Consider the following 17,423-nt stretch of genomic DNA (forward strand, 5'->3'; position numbering starts at 1 on the left):
TACATTAAAGAATCAGATTTTGGATGATCACATATAGGTTAGTGGTTATTTGGACATTGTAGACACATCTCTCTTTTCAGCCGTACCTTGGCTTGGTGCCAGTAATGTAATGTCTATTTTACTTTCTGAAACAAGATGAAAAGAGAAAAAAAAGATGTGCAGTGCCAAGAGTTTCATAACATTTATGATTATTTGTGCTTTGTTTTTAGTTATCATGACATTTTTTTGATGATAAGATGAGAAACCCAGAAGATGAAAACCTTTAGCTAATGAATTATTCTCAGTGGATTTGCAAGCTGTTAAAGCCCTTTGATGGCGTGACACAAGTGCAGACTTTCCTTAAGACTTCTCATCTGTCAAATTAAAAACTACCTAAATCCAATGCATTGGATTTTCATGTTTCTCTCCCTCAAAATGGATATTGAGAATGTTCTTGTCCACTAAGAAAAACATTAATTCATATGAATCCTCTTGACTTCCCACAAACATAAATGGCAGCAATCACAATAATAAAATCTAATGTGTTTGTAGAAATTCAGAACTACTGCTCTCCCATTGTCACAAAATTGTTGATTTCTATGCATGCTTTTCTGATATATTCACATTGAATGTGATGCTACATGCATGGTTCTGTATTAACAGTTCCCATGCTTTTGGTGTGAGTTAGGATTCTTTTCTGTTTTCCTCAGATGTAACTCTGGCTGCACCTCAATACAGTTGGGTGCACACCAGAAAATAAACACATTCCATAGAAGAATTGCAACCTCAGTCTTCATGGGTGCTCACACATGAGCAGACACTATGCAAGCAAGAGTTTAACTTTTCAGAGCCATACACTGAGGCAATGGATAGGTTACCTTCAACAGACTCCAAAAGAGAGAAAACCAGCCTGCTTTTCTGAAACAGATAGATGGTTTTTTTCCTCTTTCCAACTCTGTTGCTCTCCCTCTGCCCTCCCTGATCCACCTTCTCCTTTGCCAAAAAGTTAATATGAAAAAAACCAGAAACTCCTACTGCCTTCTCTAACACTCTGTAACAGAGATGTGCAGTACACAACACATGGCAATACCTTCCCAGACTGACAAATATCTTTTCAAAGTTAAATCACAATGCATTTGAGTCAAAGCTATTATTGGGTGAAAGTTGGAAAAACTATAGTGATCTTACTTGGAGATTAGGACCTAAAAATAGCTGAATATAAAAGCTTCCAAAGAATGTTAGTGTTATGTTTTTGGTAAACGTTTCACTGGAGAAAAAAACAATTTTCAGTCATCGTCAAAAATTATTTAGTGAAGAAAATGCAAAATGCTATCAGCTATAGAAATATTTTACTATAATCACATATTAGATATCCAAAATGCCTAATTAATGTCCTTAAAATCCTCTATATGACAAGACGCTAGGGCATAGTGACATAAGGATGCATCCCTTGTAACATTTTCAGCTGCTCTAACTTTAGACATTGGTAACTTAACAAAAGAGGATATATAATTAATATAATTCATAAGATATTATTATTAAAAAGAAATACACATTTTGCTTGGCGCTCTTAATTATTTTCCACACAAATACTTAAGAGACAAGTACAGAAAGAGCAAATTATAACTTTTTGGCAAAGCATGTATAAGGAAAATAAAACAATATTCCAGTATTTCCTATCTACTTCATTTTTCATTATCATTTAGAGCAAACAAAAAGGACTTGATGAATCATTACTGAAGGTCACCATTCAGCACCAAGGAATCAACAGCAAGGTATGAAGAACAATGCCCTCTGAGGGGGTAACTTCCCTATACCATAGCTAGAAGTGTTAAAAGATAAGGAACACTATTCTATATTACACAAAGATTTCATATTTTCCCAGCTAATCATCTCTTTGCGAGGAAATGGGCCAAGCTGAATGCCCAAAATAAGAGCTTCTTTGCCACGGCTATTAAAAAGCCAGACATGAAAAGGCTAAAAGGATCAACTAGAAGAACATTCATGTGAGACAGAAATGTAATCTTTCACAAGACTCTGGACAGATTACTGTTCAGCAGGTGAAAGTACTAATTGAAAGAATCACCCTAGGTGCAAAAATCTGCAGGACATATTCCCTGACCTGTCCCACCTTTTTTGTGCTGTACAAAAGGCTTAATGAGAGTGAAAACCATCTGCAGCTCCCCAGCTTTTTATTTTTCTTTTTTTTTTTTGTGATCTAAAAGAGTCCCTGAGTGACTGTGGAGTTGTCCAGTCCATGAGAGGCCACACACCCCTACAATTTGAGCAGAGAGAGGGGAGAGCACAGTGAGGGAAAGCATTCCTGGGGTTTGCTGCTCCCACCATCTGCAGCTGGTCCATGGGCCCTCAGGTGCTGTTGCCATCAGGTATTACTGGTGCCAAGGCAGGCATTTATCCAGCCAGAGACTCAAGGGGCTCCACAGGAGCTCTCCACTCTTCTGGAACACAGGGAAGAAGCCCACTGCATCAGGCCATCTGGACTAGTCTGGTTAGAGCTCAAGTCTGCAATCCCAGCATGGCAAAACTCGCATGGATATCTTTGAGCACTTACCTAAGTTGGTCTTCTGGTCTTGGACTTAAAGGAATATTACTACAGAGAGCGAAGAAATACATGGCTGAGTTTTGATTTAGAAACATTTAAACCATTAATGAGAAATATATTAATTGCCAATATTAAAGCAATCTCCTACCAGTTGCAATTTATGAAATTATTGAAATAGTTCTTGAGTAGCAAAATGAAATCTCATGCAGTTCCTAATGCTTCCAGATAGTTACTGAAATGTGCATAAAGATCATGACCCCATGAATTGGGATTGAAGTCATGATGATAAAAGCAATTGTCAGTTCCTGTTGGTATTTGCAGAGATTTAATTTAGAACTGTACCCTAAGGCAAGTAATATAGGATTAGACCCATAGACACTGCATCAAAAAATCATACTGAAATGTCACTTGTAAAACACACTTTCTTGATCTTGCTATTTGACTTATAAATGTGTCAGTCAAACCTGCAGAGAAAGCCTGCACTAGGCTGTAGTCAGGTAGTATCAATGGATCATGCTTTTGTAAAATCAGGAAGCCTCCATAACTGAAGGAAATGAATGCATTAGTTTTTTTTACAATATTCTTGCTGAAGAAAGTAAATGAGTCTGTGGGGAAACAATCCAACATCATGAGACAAATGACATAAAGACTGTGAAGGCATCAAGACATTAGTGAGGCTGAAAAGAGAATCACAAATCTGTATCAGAACCCCAGAGAATTTAAAGATCTGTACTGACCAGTAGTGGAGCAATTCTTGGTTTTATCCAGTGAAAGGAGTGCAGCAAAAGCTCAAGCAGGTGGCACAGAGCTGCCACATCGCTAACATCACCAGGACTCAAATCTCAGAATATTTATCTGGTGCCCCTCTTCAAGTCCATTTACACCGCTCTAAACAATGCCAATGGATATTTGAATTATACATGTAGTCAATAATTTGACTAAAATCTTCACATTTTCTCTTTAGGAATCTTAACACAACAGCAACACTTACCATGTAGATACGCTCAGTGAGCACATACAGCAGATAGCAATCGAGCAAGCTACACTACCAATGAATTTTCTTTAAATGACTTGAAGAAAGCAGTCACTTCCTTGGCAGCTAGGCAGCAGGTTACCCTAGTGACATTAATTCCTTCTGCATCCTACATAGGATTGAATGTGGAATTAGCAGAGCTTGAAAATGCCCCTGCAGCTCAGGCAGAAATAATTTATTTCTCACTGTAAATGGAGGCTTCTCTTCAGGAGATGCTTGTGCTTCACTGCTCTTCATCAGACAGGGTAACATGAATATACATTTCACTAACAGCCATGATCAGCAAAAGCAACTCAACTTATCATGAACTGAGAGAGAACTGTCAAACACTTGAGCCACATTTATCCTGCCACAGAACAAATAAACATTAATGCCAGAAAAATAAAGCCACTCTGAAAGCCTGAAGAATCAACAAAGAAGCTTTTTGCCTGTGCTTAATCCAGCTAAACCTTCTTAAAGTCCCATTCAAAATAGATACTTGACGTGATTTCCATCCACAATAGCTTTCTTATACATTCTATCCTCTTCTGTTTATGAGAGGACTATAGGTTCATATTTAAGAATCCACAGTCATCAAAATACAGATGCTGAGACTATTATTTTGGCAAGGAGTTCAATTCAGAATGGTGAAAATTAATAGGGGTTTACTTTCCCAAACACTTTAGCCAAATCAAGAGAGAGAAGATATTTATTCAATGAGTGCAAATACACAAATGATGGTGACTTTAAAGCCAGAGTTCAGCCAGATTTCTGTGTTGAAGTTTCACCATACCATATCCAGAGCAATTACAAAGATAACCACAAAATCCTAACAGCCACAAACATAATCTCACTCCCTGTCCAGGCTCAAAGCAAAAGGAAGATCTTGTATTTTTCTATTTTTACCTTGTTCTTACTGCAGGGTGTTATACACTTCAATGTTAATTTTCACCTGGCATTTTTTCTTTGGTATCACATGGAAAAACAGTAGTGGTAAAGCATTAGTTGGTAATAACGGCAGCATTCATTTCACAAGAATATGAATCTAAGTTATTCTAGTTATTTAATAAAGTGTAAGCCACCTGATCACCTTTAAATGTTGAACAACACAACACCTAAAAGTAAGGGCTCCAAACTAAAGCCACAATGGCACACATCATCATGCCACAAAATCTGAGCAACCTTGTCTAGTGGAAGGCGTCCCTGTCCATAGCAGAGGATTGGAACTAGACCATTTTTAACTAGACCATTTCCAACCCAGGCTGTTCTAAAATCCTATGAAAATGCTTTATATTAACCATGCACCTAAATTCAAATATAAGCTTAACTGCTTAACTGGAAAGGGACAAATTTGAACATGCACCTCAAGTTAAGCCAAGCATCAACCACTGCATGAAGTCACATTCAAAATTTACAAATTGGTCAGAAGAGTGTGATGAGACACAGAGAAGAATTGACAGTAGCAAAGAACATTAGAGGAAGTAACAATATTTGAAATCTTCACACTGACAAAGAATGGCAAACATTTGGGTTCACAGAGTAAATAAAAATGGAGTATAAGAAATAAGGCCCAAATAAGAACCCCAGAGTGATGAACAGTACAGCCAACTGCTGAGCTTTGTACCCAAATCTCTGTCTAGCTGTGTTACCTGTAGGAAAGAGGAGAGGTGGGGTACACTGCTCAGTACTGCTGAATATGAACTACTGTTCATGTAAGCTCCATATTGGAAAATAAACATGAAGTCCTGCAGGTGCTTTGGAAGAGCAGAGCCAAGAAGAACAGAATTCTTCAGACAAACATTACAATTTCAAAGGATATTAAAAAATAGGTAGAATAAGAGCTGTCCAGAGTATGGCTAAACAAATTGTCTAAAAACCAAAGCATGGAGAAAACAAATCTCTACAAGCATTTAGAGTTTTAGATGTTTTGATAAGCAGATGACACACTGAAAGGATATCTGGAATGTGGTTTAAACAGACCAAAGTCACTCTTAACCCAGCATAGGTGGATCAGGACTATCTGTCAGTTCTCAGCTAGGCTCACTTCACTGATTTAGGCAACCATTTAAATTCCATGCATGATTTTGGGCTGGTGTGTGATTTCAGAGCAGGAATCCAAACTATCACATGGCAATTATTCCAGCAGTACCAAAACCACATACAAGTGCTTCTGTCACTGAGGAATGTGGGTTTGTTTTTATAGCAACATTACTAAGTTGAGGTAGGCAGCAAATGTTCTACATTTGTGTCGTTGCCTACTTTGCCTTATGCAAAAACTGAAATGTTTTCTGTCCTCCTCATTCTATGGCACAATTCACAGAACAAAGAATTTTGCCACGTCAACACCCTGCTGCTGGTTTTGTTTGAGAGGTGCAAGCTTAGTTCTGTGTTTTACTACAACAGTTGTTTTACAAGGCAAATTTTGAGAGTTCACTAACACTCCATTTTCCAAGCTTTCTTTATAATAAAGACCCACTTTCTAATCCCTGACGCAAAGTACCAAACTGTGTATTATGAAACTTGGGTTTACACATTGAGAGGCTGAAAGTATAGACATAACGCCACACCTGTGTAGTACACAGCAGATTTCCAGGTTTCCAGAGCGAGGGTTTGCCTGTGCATGGCCTGACAGCATCACACACTCACAGCCTGTAGGAGCTATTCTCCACTGCCCACTATCTTGTATGAAACACCACCTCCCAGTTTCACTGAATTCTGAATGTGCAGTACAGGTCATAAATACAGATTTTTAAAGCATGACTCCAGAGAGTACTTTCAAAATTCTATAAATAATAATCCTGCAGTGACAGAGTGCAGTCTACACATGCAAAAATGTATCTCATTCTAAGGGCTCTAGTTCAGGGGACAAGGATGCCATTACTTAAGAACAGAGACTAGAGACTTTTGATCATGTGAGTCAGGCTATTACCTGACCAGATTACTGCAAGGTGAGTATTCTGCAAGGTGGATATTTGCACCTGGATTTTACCAATGAATAGGAAGAAGACTAAATCCTGCAAGGTCTCTTCTAATTAGATTTGAATAGCACATTTAACTCTAAATTAATGCATCTCGATGAGCATGAGTGGAATTAATTTCCTAGCAAAAAGCTGAATGTAGCTGGAAAAAAAAAAGGCAATAAAGGTTACTTAGCCTAGCCTTGATGGCTAATTAGGGTACTTTACTATATGGTTATCAAAAGTGCCTGAGTAACTTCAGTGAAGTTCTCAAATATCCTACTGCAGAATACATCATCTCTACATAATATTCCTATGAATAATGAATGTTATTTAGACATCAAGCTACCACTTTCACACAAAGTTGTAATATTACTTTCACAAAATAGGTATGACATAATGAGAAAAACAAAATATTCCAGGTAATATAACTATTTAAAAACCATTATGATTACAACTTGGTGTATTTTGGAGAATACCATACTGTATATTTGTTAAACCTCTTAATTTGCCTCAAAGTACACATGATTTGGAGAAGCTTGCTGACACTTGTATTTATTTCATATAATAGGACTATTTTTTTCTGAGAAGTACCAGGTTGACACGTGAACAGAAAGTGGCAGAAAAAGAAATGCTGTTTCTCCCACAGCAAGCACACTAATGAAAAGCTTAAAAATTAAGCAGCAGTAGCACATTTTTCCTTAGACCTTTGAGTGGGACCATATGTTTGACGCTCAATTAAGCAAAGTTTTATCAGTCCCCAACTGGATTGTGTCCAGAACTTGCTATTTTCTCAGATCTTTGAACTAGAGGACTGAATGATTTTACTGACTCACACACTATACCCCACACTTTCAAGTCTTTGAATGAAATGAGGAAAATGTAATGTTTATTTTTTTGGGTATGCATTTTTAGATTTTAGAATTAAAATATACCAGTGCTATAAAAGCTACAAAATGGCAGTTTGATGTCACAACTTTAGCAAAGTCAACATCTCACCACCATCAAAAAGGTGAGGTCCAAACCCCTACCAATTCTCCTCAAGCAGTCCCAACACTTACTTTACATCTGCTTTACAGCCACCAAACTGCAAGGCAAAGAATATTATATTCACTGACATGACAGAAGACCCAGACAGTAAAAGTGTGTGTGTTTTCTTGCCAAGTTAGCAAATGGAATGGTTCCCCCATGCAATCCAAGTGGCACAGGATCCAATGGGACAGACAGGGGATCCCACGTTTGGGAAGAGACAGCAAGGAGAATGGAACGAGACGATGTCTGTTTGAGAGCACAATGCTGTTATTTTGACTTCTAATCTAAACATTAACTGCTTTCTACTCCCCAGACACTTTGCTTCTGCACTCAGCTATCTGCTTTGTAAGTACATTTTCATCACACCCCAAGCGCAGCATTAAATTCCTAAAAAATAGACAAGTCCATGACTTCAAGTCTAAAAGTCTTAAGACAGGATTGAGAAATAAGAACTTCCAAATGAATCCAGTCAGAATTTTATCTAAGTGAGTAGTGGAAAGAATATTAAGATCTGGAACATAAAATGTCACAGCTGCATAGAAAAATATGTAACTTTTCAAGACTGTGTATTTCATTTATTTGATAATGGACTGAAACACAGATACAATATTAGACAGAATTAGGTCATGAGTTTTTTTCCCACCAGATTATTTGAGGCAATAGAAATGTCACAAGAAAGTTGTTTACAGTGAAACCCCTAAACCAAAATTTGGCAATAATGAAGTCAGCCAAACATAAAGCTTTTATGTTGAATTGTAAAAGCTTCATTTTGAATTCCATGTAAGACTCTATGGTTAAATTCGGCCTTTATAGACAGATGGTAGGATTTTTTCTTTGCTTGTTTATTATAAATGTACTTGAATGCATCTATCCAGTTCACTGAAAAAAAAAACCTGCAAACATAATTTGCACCACTCTAATCCACATGGCTTAATTCCTTTGCAATTGCCATTTCAATGTAGCAGCCAATGCCACTGTCACTATTGCTACAAAGGGATTAACCTTTCTCTGTTGATTTTTTTATGCTGGGGGAAAAAATCTAATTGAAGGGTTCAATCAGTTTCGAAGGTTTTATTTGTTTTTCCTTTTCATAACTGTCACCTCATCATTCCAATTTTTCATAACAGTTGGAATATACTTCCATAATATTTCTGTAAGGCATTTCCATAGTCCTGCTTTTCACGGAATCACAGGCTGGTTCGGGTTGGAAGGGACATTAAAGATCATCTTGTTCCAACACTCTGCCATGGGCAGGGACACCTTTCACTAGACCATGTTCCTCAGAGCCTCATTCAACCTGGCCTTGAACATTTCCAGGGATGGGACAGCCACAGGATCTCTGGGCAATGTGTTCCACTGCCTCACCACTCTCACAGGAAAGATTCTTTCCCTAGTACCTAATCTAAACCCAAACTCTATCAGTTTAAAGCTATCCCCCCTGTCCTGTCACTACATGCTCTTGTAAAGTCCTTCTCCATGTTTCTTGTAGGCTCCCTTCAGGTATAGGAAGGTTGCAGTTAGGTCACCCCTGAAACTTCACAGAATAGTAAATAACTTCTAACATACCAAGTGTAATGGTAGAATGAAGAATACTACTTAAAACTAACTTCAACTGTCAATTTACTAGCAGCACAATAGGGGAAAAAAGTACATTTACAGGTGTTCACAAAGATTACAGAACAATACTGGTGCATTGCAAATCATGGCTGTTCTACTTTCATGACTTTTCCTATGTGCTCCACCAAACTCTTTGATCAGGGAAGATATTTTTTTTTTTATTTGACAGATAAATGCAAACTTTATTACCTTAACAGAGGGACTAAATAAAAACTTGCCTGCTACTCTGGCATGGAGCATTTTTATCATTATTATCTTACACATACACTACAGTTCAATAAAGAAGCTTCAATCAGCTGGGCAAAACACTGCCTTGCTATGCTGGCAAGACACAGTAGGAGATGGATAGGATTCCTAGCTGTGTGTGTATCAAGGGACAAATCAAGAGATTAAGTGATTTAGCTGGAGTTATTCACAGAGCAGCACCTTAGCTGGAGCCTAAAAATTCAGATATCAGAGTCTCAGCTAGAACACTGTGTTCTTTCTACAGTCTGTTTGTACTGTGTATTTTCAGACCATTCCTTTTTTTGTTGTTGTTTGGAAAGTACTGGAAGGAATTGAGAGAGTTCATCTAGTACATTTTTTCCAAACCCTTTTTAATATCCAAGGACCAGATAGTGCTTCAGGAAGAAAAATCTGTGGAAAATGTTGTACTCTTTTTCTTGGTGGGAAGGCATGTGATAAATATTTAGCATTTAGGCAACCAAAGTTTACTAATTTAAATGTTACCATATGTATCATCTTCATCTAAAATATTCATTAAAAATTATAATAATAATAATATGGCCTAATTCATGACTTAGCCTGTCAAAAGTCAATGACATATAGCAGCTAACTTACATAAAAATGTATTTGTATGATGTTCATTTTGTTTTTTCTGACTGCAATTCTTTACACATTATAGGGCCATCATCTCTTGTTTAGGATATCATCAGGGTCTGCAGACTATGGATTTACTCATATAAGTCTACTCCATCCTTCTGCCCTTACAAAGTCTCCTCTATGCTACTGTGCATATCTGTCTTCTTTTAAAAAGTCAGGAGAAAAACATCAAATTCCATATGGTGTGAGCAGGCTGACAAAGGTAAATGTTAGCAGAAGGATTTTAATGTTCTCTCTAAATAAGCACTATTTTTTCATCAATACTCTTTGTTATGAGCCAGAACCAGGTTATTGTCTGCAGTTTGACATAGAGAGTTAAGAACATAAAATCTGTCAGCACATAAGGAAACAAGGTCAGGAGAGAGAAACAGTGTTTTATAAAGCAGTATTTAGGGCAATTGCATTTTAACATAATTAAATAGTGCACCACTGGAAGTAAAGAAAACCCTGTGTTGTTTTTTAAATGCAGTTAAGCGTTTTAATCAGAACGCCGCCTTTTCATAAGCACAACAACAAAAATGACAGCCAATAGATAAAAATAAAACATAACAGAATATTGCTTAGAAAGATTAACTTTAGGATGTTCAAAATAATAAGCATTATTAGCTGTCTTATATGTATTTTGCTGAATGTATTATGTTTTGAATATAAATTATGGTCAATATAAGTCAACATGTCAGTTGCATTAACACCTGTTACTGCTGGAAGTTGTTTTTAAGAGATACCAGACTGGATTCTCTGGTGTGGAACTGGTTTTTTGCACTGCACTCCAGTGTGCTCCATTAGACCCCAGTGTAAAATGGATGCTAACAATGAAGTCATGCTCCTCCCTGGTTTTCCCTGCTGCTGGCATAAATCCACTCAAACCCCCAGTCCTGTGGCTCACTCCCCACAGGTCCACCATAAATTTGAAGTAGACAAACAACACTTTCCCTCCCACTGATGAAATAATTCTGTACAAAGTGAAGATACAAATCTGAGGTGAAAAAAGGCAAGCTGTATTCTCTTTTTCTGCACACATCTGTTTTACAGCACATGTTAGTCTGCAACTCCCAGGACAGGGGCCATGCTCACCAAAATCATGCAGCACTCTCTGGTTATTCACACAAAAATAGCACAGCACTTCAAAGAGTGCAGAATGCAGGTTTAGTACATAACAAGGCAAAATCCCTCCCAAAAGTTCTTTTGATTTTATGCAAAAAGAAAATGTTCCTCTTAAGGGCTGTATAAACAAAGCCTGGACTAAAATATAAATTATTAATTACAATTTAATATACCCTGTGTGATGCCTTTGTTTGCTGTGCATCTCTTGCTTAAATGTGAGGCTGGTTGTCTTACTGACTAATGAGGCCCTCCTGCTTTGCCAGTCACTTGTTCTGGAGAATTCACTCTTCCAGTAAACACAGCAGGCATTTACCTCTGCTATCACGTCAGTGTCTTACCCTTAGAGACTCTTCCCTTCAAAAATAGGCCAGGAGATACATTAAGCTTATGTGTCGCTGGCATTAAGGCAAGAGGCAAACCCTTACTCAAAATGTAATTCTGTTTATAAAAAACACCTCAATATGATTTACAGCTTTCAATTTTTTAATTTCAAATTAGGAAAAAATAGTGCTCGGAGCACTGCTACTGGTTTAACAACTAGAACTTGTGATATTACTACTCTGAGTGGAGATTTTTCAGCCAGGTAGCCAGAACATGTAGAAAGTCATAATACGGAAAACAGTAAAAATTATTGTATATTTTTCAGCATTCTTGCAATGCTTTTTCTTAAATTAAAAATCAACATAACCACTGCCAGCTCCTAAAGCATAAGGAAAGACAGAACTCTACAAAGAACAGATTTTTCCTTTCATTTTCACAAAACGTATTCAATTGTTTCACACTATTGAATTACATAGATGTAAAGAATGAATGGTACTGTTTGTAGGAGTACTACTGACAATCTGTTTAAAATGGATTCAAACAGCCAGCAGAATTCACTATGCTCTTCTTACATGAAAAATTGTTTCTCAGCTGGAGTGCAGGTCACTGTTCTATAATCTAAAGGTACCAAATGTTCTGGTATGATTTAATTTGATTTCAGTGAAACAGCTGGAAATATCAACAACTGAAATAAAGACAAACACTTCTGCCACTGCAGGACTATCATGTTTGACTACTTTAGATTTCATTTAGATTTGTAATGCGTCTTTAACTCTGTTGAAATTTTTGCATTAACTTGTCACATACAATGACACTTTGATTATACTTTAATTCTGCATTCTTTTAGTTCAGTGCCTGAAAAAAGGGTATTTGTCCCTGACAGGTAGAAAGGAAAAAATGTTTAGTGCCACATTAGGTTTTTAATCCTAAAGCTCTGAAGGTATGGAGCTGGTCTGATAAGATGATGTGAACTAATTAAGGTAGAAACTGGTCCCACTCCCGCATCTCAGGGTGAAAAGTGCTGTGATTATTTCTTGTGCTTCTAACTTCTAAGTACTGTACACAGAAGTTAAAAATGGTAAATCATTGTGAAAATAGAATACATATAAAATGCCAATTTGTGTATGTCTTCCACACTTCTCATATATGCATTTGCACACTAGAAATATTACCTATTGAAATATTCATTACAATGAAGTTTGAGAAGGTTACTTATTCTGTTCACAAAATTGTGCAGAAAAGACTGACATCCTCTGTTTTTTAGAGAATATGAATGTTCAGAGCCAGAACGTTGTACATGATGTTTACAACATGTTAACTGTTTAATTACTGAAGTTGTAAGACATCGCAAGGAAAACAAAAGCAAGAAAAACACGAGTCTCATTCTTGGAACATTTTAACGAGAGACTTCTTATGTGCCTACAAAGTAAAGACAGAATACTGCTGCAGAACTTGTATTTATATTCAAAATGTGTCTGATATTGTTCTGAGCTACAGTTACTGCAGTTTCCCGTGAAGATAAACTACATGTGAGGATCTGTCAGATCAGTATTTTTGCACATCTAAATCTCAAGTCTTCTTTTATTTAAAGCTTTCAGTCTTGGCTCAGCAGCACACTAAAAAACCAAAGCCTTCTAGGAGAAAGTGATAAGACAGAAAAGTACCACATAATTCAGGAAGTGTTATTAGTTAAATAACAACTTAGGTACAAATTCATTACTATATTTTCTGCATATATGTGTATACACACATATATACAGACAGAATCACGTCCTTGCATGTTTCTTATTAGAGACATAAGTCTTCATACAAAATCAGAGTTTAGTTTATTTGGTCCTTGTGTCTACGTCCTTAACCTCGTAATTCTCAGTGTGACATCTGACATTTGAGAGATGCTAAAGTTATTATGGAAATATCTCAGACAGGAAAACAAACAGAAGAAATTAATCATACCTGTCTGAATTCTGTTTTCATAAAACTGATCTTGATAACAAAGAAACTATTCAAGAGGAGTAAAACACTGATAATCCCCTAATATGTTCATTTTCCACATGATATCATATATTGCACATTTTATCTTGGATATTCTGATGGAATCTAGTTGCTTACAAGAGGTGTCTGGTGCCATTTTAAACAACCTCAAGTATCCCAGCTGGTTTTGCTTGGCTTGGGACTCCTTCACATGTTGTATGACATCAGTTAGCCCTGTGAGAAAATCATCAGTGCCCAGCAATACCTAAGTGGGCACTCAAGTAAGAGTATTTGCATTGCATATGAATTTTCCACCGCTGTAAAAATGACAATTAGAAAAGTGAAAAACAAAAGTGGTCTTCTACTGAGTAATATTTTAATATAATAGCATCTTCTATAAAACACCATGTTCACTGGTTTGCACATTTTTATACCATACTTGAAAAAAACCAAGAAGATTAATTTCTGTCAGCAGTACTGATTGTACACCTGACCTGGATATCTAAGGATTCTGCTATTGTCCACCTGCATTGTTGACTCTTATCTCTCCTTGTCTGAGACAAAGCTCTCAAACTGGAGAAATATTGTATTAGTTCACTAGAGAAAAATAGGGGAAGTGGAAAAAAGGGTGTCAGATCTGAGACAGGTGAGCATAGTGAGATAAAAACAAAATGTTGCTCTTTGTATGGTATTCTAAATAAGGATTACATATTATTCTCAGATTAAGGAGTAAAAACATATTATATAGAACACATACAATGTTATATTATTATGTAAAATATCTAGTAATATTCTTACTGTAAAACTCCACAGCAGCTAATAACCCTAATCCAAGGATGATCTTTCCATGACATTCTACTCAAAAGCTGATCTCCAGCTTTCCCAAAGACCTGACATCTTGCTACAAAAAACAGGCAGACTCAACCCAACTGAGCACCACAAAGTGCAGACTTACTGCCAATAAACCATCACAGTGGTAGAAATACATTGATATCCTAAATTCTTACCAAGTTTTGCAGACATGATAACATAGGAGAGCTTTAAGGACAGATTAAAGAGCAGTTCTTTCATTATATTTATGTTGTAAGCCTTCTCAGTGTCCAAGTGATGAGAATAAATTAAAAATCCACATATATGCTTGTACAAGAATTAAAGTATGTTGGAGTCCAGCAACATAGGCCAAGCAAACTCAGAAGTCAGTGTCTCACTAATGATAACATACAGCAGACAGGACAAAGAAAAATCACAGAGGGTTCTGAAGAGGAAACTTTCAGCTAACAATTTCTACAACTTGCATCTGATGCAATAAAAATGGGCAATTTAGAAGAAAGGGATATACTGATTGAAGCAACCCGCAGAAAAACCAGATCTACAGCAGTGATAGCATAGAGCTGAGGCTCTCACCCCTACAAAGTACCTCCCTTTGCAGAATGCTAACCTGGATGAACAAACTGATCCAATTCAGCAGATTTGATTTACTCCACCTCTCAATTCAAACTTGCAAGTTCCTCTTACTGCCACAGCATTCTTTCATACCACCCGAGCAATCCAAAACGGAGATATTTGTAACAGAGTTTGCTCTCTGATTTACCTTCATACCAAAGTGCTCTGCATAAGCAAGCAATTGAGTGAGATGAAAAGGATTCTAAAGACAAGCACTGCCACAGTGCTGGCAGCTCAGACTCCACCTTGAACAAAGACTTCAGATCTACCTCAAAACAGTAGAAGGAATTCAAAGAAGATCAATGCAACTGTGAAGCAGGAAAGTATTTTACCTATGCAGGAATAAAACTTTGCTAACTAATGACAGTTGTACCACTTAATTATCTAAAAACACATGGTAAATCTAAGCAGAAATTAAAAGACATTGTCAGAATAGTAAAAAAACTAAAAGAAATAAATAACTAAAAGAAAATGTTATTACAAGAAAGGAAAATGCAGAAGCACCTTTAAGCAGTGAGCTCTACAGGAATAGGGAAAAACTTGCCAAGGAAAGCCCCCTTCCCTGAAAAATCTGAAATCAGACTAAAAAGTTAATTGAAAACAAAACAACAACAACAAAAACCAAAACACACAAAAAAAAACCCCAACAAAAAACCCCCAGACAAACAAACAAATCTGGAGCCATAATATTGCAAAAATAACAGAAACATTATATGAATTGTCTGATTTTTACATATTACTTACATGAAAGCTTTACTGAGATATGAGCACTGCTGTACTCATCACACAAAGCACAGCTGTTTTGATAAGAATCAAAGGTACATCTGTGTTCTTAATTACATATCAAAACATTCTTCTATGTTTTGAATGTTCTTAATTACATATCAAAACATTCTTCTATCCCATTTTAGCTTGCAACTTTGTATATGATTCCAGCAGTCATATATATAGGTGGTGAAGTATAGAGGAAATGATACTGATTTAAGAAAAAAAGTAGGTGGGCTATCATCATAATGCACCTGCCTGCCGCATCTCCTACTACCATATAAACAATATTAAAAATAAAATACTATTTTTAGGTTATTTTGACTGCTCCTGTGAAACTGTTGGACAGGATATTTGGAGCAGAAAAGAACATCAGATTGTTTAACTTCAACTTTCAATGCTCAATCCTTTGATCACAGGCATCTTAAAAGTTTCCCATGGAAAACATGCTACAGCCATTTTGATGTATATGATTTACTCCTACTTTTTATATGAAGTAACTCTTATTGATATATACACTAATTCTGAAAGTAAAATAAAGAATGGGAACAAAAAGCTCCAATCAAGCAGTTCTCCTAACGCACACTAAATTAAGAAGAGCATTTGATCTGTTTGTTTCAAAATTTATAAAGTGCTGTCAGAATTACCCATCTTTCTGTCAGATAGCATTACCCTACCTCAGCTCATAAAAGGATCTCTGAAATACAGTTTCCATTTGACCCACATATCAGTTGCTCTTTTATGTCCTCACCTCCTATATTTACTATTCTACTGCATAAACCATGCCTCCCTACATTGCCATTGTATCAATATCCTCCTATTAATGACCAGCCTAATACAGCACCAACAGTTACTGAGAAACTACACAATAAAAACAATGTTATTTATGCATCCCTTCCTTAGGTGAGAAGCTTCAGCTTTACTTAATTTATCATTTTAATCTCCTTTTTCCCAAGTGATCTTTATATTCCCTCACATCCCACATTTCTCCACAAGCCTCCTAGCAACATCCCCCAGGCAAAGGCTTTCTGGAGAAAATTCTCATGTGGAGCAATGACATCCTTACATCAGCTGAGGATCTTTTTATTACATACACAGCACTGATCAAATGCAGTGTTGACCTGTCTGCAGAGTCACCCTCTTTGCTCAGAAAAGCTCCAACTCATCCTCCAAAATAAACAGTCATGCCAAAAGATCCTTAAATCAAAATAATTATATTCATAAGTGCAAAATTTTCAGCATTAATGGAGAGCCACCAGCTGCAGTTGCACAAATTATAAAATGCATAGTCACCATGTTTAGAGGGTCTAATAAATATCATTCCTCTCTGCTGCCATCTACAGACAGGCTTTTTTTATTTTTTAATTTACTTTTCCATTCCAGATATATATTTAAAAATAGTACCTCTACATGCCCTACAAAACAGTTCACCCCAAATGTATATGATAGCAACAGTATTACCTCAACATATTAGAAGTTTCAGGAAAAGCTGAGCCCAAGTGATGGGTCCCTGAAAGGTATTTTGATGATATCACACTGCATGCTGATCCTGAGCAAAATCCTCAGCTGGGAATTAGTTGCTCATGGTCCCTGGCCAGTACATCGGAGGAGTTGAGTCGTATGCAGATGTTCCTCAGAAGCCATATGAGCTGTCAAAAGTGAAAAAGATATTCTAAATCTCTAGGACAAACACCTTAGCCCCTTTGCTTGAGTCCCCAGAACATCTAAAGCTTCATAGTTATAGCATTACTACTTGCTGCCTACTTCAGACAGAAGA

General features: G+C 36.7%; 1 protein-coding gene across 2 annotated transcripts in view; it reads right to left on the reverse strand.

The window, feature by feature from the left end:
• Nucleotides 1-17,423, reverse strand: part of HECW2 (HECT, C2 and WW domain containing E3 ubiquitin protein ligase 2) — a 172,333-nt gene that overhangs the window by 149,119 nt on the left and 5,791 nt on the right. For both annotated transcript variants that reach the window (XM_085066073.1, XM_085066072.1), the window contains exon 2: nt 17,108-17,295. The gene's annotated coding sequence lies outside the window, so the exon portion shown is untranslated. The remainder of the gene's footprint in view (nt 1-17,107; nt 17,296-17,423) is intronic.

The sequence above is a fragment of the Lichenostomus cassidix genome, chromosome 7 (genome assembly GCF_008360975.1).
Source record: "Lichenostomus cassidix isolate B80296 chromosome 7, HeHo_3.0, whole genome shotgun sequence".
Classification (NCBI taxonomy): domain Eukaryota; kingdom Metazoa; phylum Chordata; class Aves; order Passeriformes; family Meliphagidae; genus Lichenostomus; species Lichenostomus cassidix.